The sequence below is a fragment of the Lolium rigidum genome, chromosome 5 (assembly GCF_022539505.1).
Source record: "Lolium rigidum isolate FL_2022 chromosome 5, APGP_CSIRO_Lrig_0.1, whole genome shotgun sequence".
Lineage (NCBI taxonomy): Eukaryota > Viridiplantae > Streptophyta > Magnoliopsida > Poales > Poaceae > Lolium > Lolium rigidum.
In genome coordinates, this window is record NC_061512.1 from 129,775,039 (window position 1) to 129,783,770 (window position 8,732).

Below are 8,732 nucleotides of genomic sequence, written 5' to 3' on the forward strand. Positions count from 1 at the left end.
CGGACGGACGACAGGGGTCGTCGTCTCCGGCGAGAGATGGCCACGGGCGCGACGGCGGTGGGGGTCGGGGACTCACCGGCGGCGTGGCGATGGTCGGAGAGGGGTTGCGGAGAGATTGTCGATGAAGGTGAAGCAGATGGAAGCAGTTGCGATGCCGGAGGTGCACTGCAACGGCGGCGGCCTTCTCAGCACCTCCGCGGGCAGCGAGCTTCAAATTCCGGCGATGCAGTGGCTAATGTGGCGAAGAGAGTGTCTGGGGAGGGTCAGTGGTGGGAGAGAAGAGTGCTGGTGTGGTGGATTTGAGACGGGAGGGGCTCCTTTTATAGCGGCGAGGCAGTGCCGCGGGTCTGAGGTGAGGTCAGCCATGGCGTCGGCGGTAGGGTGGCGCAGGGGTACTGGCGATGACGCTCGCTTGCAGGCGATGTCCTGGCGATGCTGTAGCGCGTGATTGCGGGGAAAACGGGGCACGGATGAGATGGTGAGCTTGATGGGAGCTTTCAGGTTCATGGCGGGTCGCGTCGACGGTGACGCCGGCCACAGCTCTCCTGCGGTCCAACGGGCATGTCTGCGAGTCTCCTGGTGGTCTGGCGCGACGACTGGCGAGCGGAGCAGGCAAGTGGAGGCGTGGAGCGTCGGGGCGACGTCAGTCCTGGCGTGCCCGTGACGTTCGCCGTGCGCGCTCTGGCGTGCGCGTGCGCGTCACTGGCACGTCTGGGCGCGACTCGTCCAGCACATTGTGCTACGATTTTTCGTCGAGGCTTGGGTCTGGCGTGATCAGCAGAGTGAGGGTGGTCTAATGGACACGGTGGTGCGGTGCTGAAGTGAGAGGGGAGAGAGATGGCATGGTGTGGTCATGCCATGCCACGGCATGGCCATGCCATGGTCAAGGTCAGCAAGTGGAGGGCTTGGCAAGTCTGGGCACTGGTGCTGAGGGGTGAAGGGAGTTCCCAGGGCTGCAGAGAGGGCAAGGTTGGACCAAGTCCTCTCCAAATTTTCAGTATGGGCACTTGTTTAATCCCTGCCTGCAAGGTGTTTGGTTAAATGCCCGAAAGAAAATAATTTTTGAATTTTGCAAATCTTTTTGGTGGGTTGCAATCATATATTAAATGGAGCATTTTGGTGGTGGTGGTGGTCAAAATAGAATTGAGATGCAAAATCACATTTTGCATATGATCTTGCATATGTGAGTTTGTTCCAACTTTGCTTGCTTCTCATTTGAAATTGGTGATGAATTTGGGGTGGTGGCTTTGGGCAAAGTTGAAGTGCTTGATGTTGTCTTGGATGAGGTGAAAAGGTTTGACCAAGTGTAGAAGTGAAAAGTAAAAAATCCAGGGGCTCAAAGTGGGCATCAGGGTAAAAATGGCACATGTGACCATAATCACATGTGAGCTCCATTTTGATTCAAATTTGATTTGAATTGAGTTGGCTTGATTTCAAAGGTGTTAACAAGTGTTTAGTAACCATTTACAAGTGATGGTGCAAACCAATTTGGCCTAGATCAAAGATTTGTAAAAATGGCATAGGCCTTATGTGAGGGTGAAGTGGATTTTTAGAATTTCTTTTCTATTTCATTTTTATTTGACTTTTGGTTGATCAAGGGATCATTGCTAGGTTTTTAGAATGGGAGTAACACCTAAACAAGCATCATGGCAAAGGCACACTCAAATAAATTAAAAAGGTGAGCTAATATGCATAGTCCTATATGATGAGAAAAAAGTTTTTGTTGGCTCCAAATTTTGGATTCTTGAATTCTCTCTCTTGTTTATTTTATTGAAACTTGGGATGTTACAAGCCCTTAGCCTCGGGGGAGAACTACTCCCTCCTCATCATAGGAGACAACAGCGTCGATGAAGATGGCGGTGGTGTCGATGGAGATGCCTTCCGGGGGCACTTCCCCATCCCGGTGGCGTGCCGGAACAGAGACTTCTGTCCCCCAGATCTTGGCTTCGCGATGGCGGCGGCTCTGGAAGGTTTCTCGTACCGTGGCTTATTCTTCCCGAAGTTTTAGGTCAAGACGGCTTAAATAGGCGAAGAGTCGGAGTCGGAAGGGGTCTAGAGGCTCCACACAACAGGGGGGCGCGCCCCCCCTTTGGGCCGCGCCGCCACCATGTGTGGTGGCCCTGGGCCTCCCCTCTGGTCCATCTTCGGTGTTCTGGAAGCTTCGTGGAAATATAAGATACTGGGCGTTGATTTCGTCCAATTCCGAGAATATTTCCTTACTAGGATTTCTGAAACCAAAAACAGCAGAAAACAGGAACTGACACTTCGGCATCTCGTCAATAGGTTAGTTCCGGAAAATGCATAAATATGACATATAATGTGTATAAAACATGTGAGCATCATCATAAAATTAGCATGGAACGTAAGAAATTATAGATACGTTTGAGACGTATCAAGCATCCCCAAGCTTAGTTCCTACTCGCCCTCGAGTAGGTAAACGATAACAAGGATAATTTCTGAAGTGACATGCTATCATAATCTCGATCAATACTATTGTAAAGCATATGAGATGAATGCAGCGATTCGAAGCAATGGTAAACACAATGAGTAAACAACTGAATCATATAGCAAAGACTTTTCATGAATAATACTTTCAAGACAAGCATCAATAAGACTTGCATAAGAGTTACTCATAAAGCAATAAATTCTTAGTAGAAGGCATTGAAGCAACACAAAGGATGATTAAGTTTCAGCGGTTGCTTTCAACTTCAACATATTTATCTCATGGATAATTGTCAACACAAAGTAATATAACAAGTGCAATAGGTAAACCTGTAAGAATCAATGCACGCAGTTCACACAAGTGTTTGCTTCTAAGATAGAAGGAAGTAGGTAAACTGACTCAACAATAAAGTAAAAGAATGTCCCTTCGCAGAGGGAAGCATGGATTACTATTTTTGTGCTAGAGCTTTTCATTTTGAAAACATAGAAACAATTTTGTCAACTGTAGTAATAAATCATATGTGTTATGTATAAGACATCCTATAAGTTGCAAGCCTCATGCATAGATTACCAATAGTGCTCGCACCTTGTCCTAATTAGCTTGGATTATCATTGCATAGCATATGTTTCAACCAAGTGTCACAAAGGGGTACCTCTATGCCGCCTTGTACAAAGGTCTAAGGAGAAAGCTCGCATTGGATTTCTCGCTTTTGATTATTCTCAACTTAGACATCCATACCGGGACATCATAGACAATAGATAATGGACTCCTCTTTAATGCATAAGCATTCAACAACAGATAATATTCTCATAAGAGATTGAGGATTAATTGTCCAAACTGAAACTTCCACCATGAATCATGGCTTTAGTTAGAGGCCCAATGTTCTTCTCTAACAATATGCATACTCAAACCATTTGATCATGAAAATCTCCCTTACTTCAGACAAGACGAACATGCATAGCAACTCACATGATATTCAACAAAGGTGTAAAGTTGATGGCGTCCGCAGAAGCATGGTTACCACTCAACAAGCAACTTATTAAGAAATAAGACACATAAGTACATATTCTTCACCACAATAGTTTTTAAGGCTATTTTTACCATGAGCTATATATTGCAAAGACAAAGGATAGAATTTTAAAGGTAGCACTCAAGTAATGTACTTTGGAATGGCAGAGAAATACCATGTAGTAGGTAGGTATGGTGGACACAAATGGCATAGTTTTGGCTCAAGGATTTGGATGCACGAGAAGAATTTCTCTCAATACAAGGCTAGGCTAGCAAGGTTGTTTGAAGCAAACTCAAGTATAAAAGGTGCAGCAAAGCTCACATATGAACATATTGTAAGTATTATAAGACTTTACATCGTCTCCTTGTTGTTCAAACACCTTAACCAGAAAATATCTAGACTCTAGAAAAACCAATCATGCAAACCAAATTTTAACAAGCTCTATGTAGTTCTTCATTAATAGGTGCAAAGTACATGATGCAAGAGCTTAAACATGATCTATATGAGCACAACAATTGCCAAGTATCAAATTATTCAAGACATTATACCAATTACCACATGCAGCATTTTCTGTTTCCAACCATATAACAATGAACGAAGCAGCTTCAACCTTCGCCATGAACATTAAGAATAAAGCGAAGAACACAAGTGTTCAAATGAAAAAGCGGAGCGTGTATCTCTCCCAAACAAGGTATGATCCAATTTATTCAGAGAACTAAGATAACAAAACGAAAATAAAAGCACACAGACGCTCCAAGTAAAGTACATAAGATGTGACGGAATAAAAATATAGTTTCACTAGAGGTGACCTGATAAGTTGTCGATGAAGAAGGGGATGCCTTGGGCATCCCCAAGCTTAGATGCTTGAGTCTTCTTGAAATATGCAGGGATGAACCACGGGGGCATCCCCAAGCTTAGACTTTTCACTCTTCTTGGTCATATTGTATCATCCTCCTCTCTTGACCCTTGAAAACTTCCTCCACACCAAACTCAAAACAAACTCATTAGAGGGTTAGTGCATAATCAAAAATTCACATGTTCAGAGGTGACACAATCATTCTTAACACTTCTGGACATTGCACAAAGCTACTGGAAGTTAATAGAACAAAGAAATCCATTCAACACAGCAAAAGAGGCAATGTGAAATAAAAGGCAGAATCTGTCAAAACAGAACAGTCCGTAAAGACGAATTTTTTTGAGGCACTTAACTTGCTCAGATGAAAAAGCTCAAATTGAATGAAAGTTGCATACATATCTGAGGATCTCGCACGTAAATTGGAAGATTTTTCTGAGCTACCTACAGAGAACCCTTCCCAAATTCGTGACAGCAAGAAATCTGTTTCTGCGCAGCAATCCAAATCTAGTATCATCCTTACTATCAAATACTTTACTTGGCACAACAATGCAATAAAATAAAGATAAAAAGAGGTTGCTACAGTATTAACAACCTCCAAGACTCAAATATAAAACAAAATTGATGTAGTAAAATAAAGACATGGGTTATCTCCCAAGAAGTGCTTTCTTTATAGCCATTAAGATGGGCTCAGCAATTTTAATGATGCACTCTCAAGAAATAGTAGTTGAAGCAAAAGAGAGCATCAAGAAGCAAATTCAAAACAAATTTAAGCCTAACCCACTTCCTATGGAAGGGAATCTTGTAAATAAACAAGTCATGTAGGCATAATGCAACAAGCATAGGAAAACTAGACAAGCGCAACTTCAAGATTTTCAGCATATAGAGAGGTGTTTTAGTAACATGAAAACTTATACAACCATATTTTCCTCTCTCATAAAGATTTTCAGTAGCATCATGAACAAACTCAACAATATAACTATCAAATGAAACATTCTTATCATGAGCTATATGCATAAAATTATTACTCTCCACATAAGCATGATCAATTTATTAGTTGTAGTGGGAGCAAATTCAACAAAGTAGCTATCATTATTATTCTCATCAAGTGTAGGAGGCATAGTTTAATCATAATAAAATTTACTCTCCATAGTAGGTGGCACCAAAAGACAACTATCATTATAATCATCATAAATGGGAGGCAAAGTATCATCAAAGTAAATTTTCTCCTCAAAACTTGGGGGACTAAAAATATCATGCTCATCAAAACCAGCTTCCCCAAGCTTAGAACTTTCTATATCATTAGCAACAATGGTGTTCAAAGCGTTCATACTAATATCATTGCTACTAGCATGCAAATAAGATTCCATAGGTTTTTTAATTTTCGCATCAAATAATCCATGTCTTAACTCAGGAAATAGAATAAGAAGCTCATTGTTATTTTCCATTATGCCTAACTAGTGAAAACAAGAAACAAAAAGATGCAATTGCAGGATCTAAAGGAAATAGCTTCGAGCACTCACACACCGGCAACAATGTTAGGAAATAGCTTAGTAGTCGGAGGATGTGAATATCTTTTACCTTACCTCCCCGGCAACGGTGCCAGAAAATAGCTTGATGTCTATGCACGCTTCTATTCCTGTAGACAGTGTTGGGCCTCCAAGAGCAGAGGTTTGTAGAACAACAGCAAGTTTCCCTTAAGTGAATCACCCAAGGTTTATTGAACTCAGGGAGGTAGAGGACAAAGATATCCCTCTCAAGCAACCCTGCAATCACGATACAAGAAGTCTCTTGTGTACCCAACACACCTAATACACTTGTCAGACGTATAGGTGCACTAGTTCGGCGAAGAGATAGTAAAACACAGGTGATATAGATGGTGGTAATATTGCAGGAAGTAAAGGTGCAGTAAACGAACATGTAGCAGAACAGTAAATAAACGGTGCCAGAAAATAGCTTGCTGGCGTGGGAGGCAATTCTCTGTGGTGTAAACAAGGCCTAGGGATCATACTTTCACTAGTGGACACTCTCAACATTGATCACATAATAAAACCACTCTACACTCTCTTGTTAGATGACAAACACCATTAATTGTGTAGGGCTACAAGAGCACCTCAATGCCGGAGTTAACAAGCTCCACAACATTCGATGTTCATATTTAAATAACCTTAGAGTGCATGATAGACCATTGCAATTATACCGAGTACTAACATAGCATGCACACTCGTCACCATCGAGGCTATGAAAGGGGGAATAGATCGCATCAATACTATCATAGTAATAATTAACTTCATAATCTACAAGAGATTACAATCATAACCTACGCCAAGTACTACATGATGCACACACTGTCACCATTACATCATGAAGGAGGAATAGAATACTTTAATAACATCACTAGAGTAGCACACATAGATTATATTCAACTAGATCACAAAGCTCATGATCACATAAAGATCACATAAGAGAGAGATATGAACCACATAGCTATGGTACAGGCCTTAGCCTCGGGGGATAACTACTCCCTCCTCATCATAGGAGACAGCAGCGTCGATGAAGATGGCGGTGGTGTCGATGGAGATGCCTTCCGGGGGCACTTCCCCGTCCCGACGGCGTGCCGGAACAGAGACTTCTATCCCCCAGATCTTGGCTTCGCGATGGCGGCGGCTCTGGAAGGTTTCTCGTACCGTGGCTTATTCTTCCCGAAGTTTTAGGTCAGGACAGCTTAAATAGGCGAAGAGTCGGAGTCGGAAGGGGTCTGGAGGCTCCACACAACAGGGGGGTGCGCCCCCCTTTGGGCCGCGCCGCCACCATGTGTGGTGGCCCTGGGACTCCACTCTGGTCCATCTTCGGTGTTCTGGAAGCTTCGTGGAAATATAAGATACTGGGCGTTGATTTCGTCCAATTCCGAGAATATTTCCTTACTAGGATTTCTGAAACCAAAAACAGCAGTAAAACGGAACCGGCACTTCGGCATCTCGTCAATAGGTTAGTTCCGGAAAATGCATAAATATGACATATAATGTGTATAAAACATGTGAGTATCATCATAAAAGTAGCATGGAACATAAGAAATTATAGATACGTTTGAGACGTATCATGACTCAAAGCAATGGTCTATAGTTTGCTAACAAATAGGTAATGACTAAACAACTGAATCATGTAGCAAAAACTTTTCATGAATAGTACTTTCAAGACAAGCATCAAAAAGTCTTGCATAGGAGTTAACTCATAAAGCAATAGATTCTTAATAAGAGGTTTTGAAGCAACACAAAGGAAGATTTAAGTTTCAGCAATTGCTTCCAACTTTCAACATGTATATCTCATGGATAATTGTCAACACAAAGTAATATGATGAGTTCCATAAGCAAGCATGTAAGAATCAATGCATACAGTTGACACAAGTGTTTGCTTCTAAGATAGAAAGAACTAGGTAAACTGACTCAACATAAAGTAAAAGAAAGGCCCTTCGCAGAGGGAAGCGAGGATTAAATCATGTGCTAGAGCTTTTCAAGTTTTGAAATCATATAGAGAGCATAAAAATAAAGTTTTGAGAGGTGTTTGTTGTTGTCAACGAATGGTAGTGGGCACTCTAACCCCTTGTCAAACAGACTTTCAAAGAGCGGCTCCCATGAAGGACGTTATCTCTACCAGCAAGGTAGATCATCCCTCTTCTCTTTTGTTTACACATGTACTTTAGTTTTATTTATGGATGACACTCCTCCCAACCTTTTTTATTTCACAAGCCATGGCTAACCGAATCCTCGGGTGCCTTCCAACATTTCACATACCATGGAGGAGTGTCTATTTGCAAAATTAAGTTGCTTACTGATGAATCAGGGCAAAACATGTGAAGAGAATTATTAATGAAAGTTAATTAATTGGGGCTGGGAACCCCGTTGCCAGCTCTTTTTGCAAAATTATTGGATAAGCGGATGTGCCACTAGTCCATTGGTGAAAGTCCGCCCAACAAGACTGAAAGATAAAACACCACATACTTCCTTATGAGCTATAAAACATTGACACAAATAAGGAGTAATAAAGTTTTGAATTGTTTAAAGGTAGCACATGAAGTATTTACTTGGATGGCAGAAAAATGCCACATAGTAGGTAGTTATGGTGGACACAAATGGCATAAATTTTGGCTCAAGGTTTTGGATGCACGAGAAGCATTCCCTCTCAGTACAAGGCTTTGGCTAGCAAGGTTGTTTGAAGCAAACACAAGTATAAACCGGTACATCAAAACTTACATAAGAACATATTGCAAGCATTATAAGACTCTACACTGTCTTCCTTGTTGCTCAAACACTTTTACCAGAAAATATCTAGACCTTAGAGAGACCAATCATGCAAACCAAATTTCGACAAGCTCTACGGTAGTTCTCCACTAATAGGTTTAAACTACATGATGCAAGAGCTTAAACATG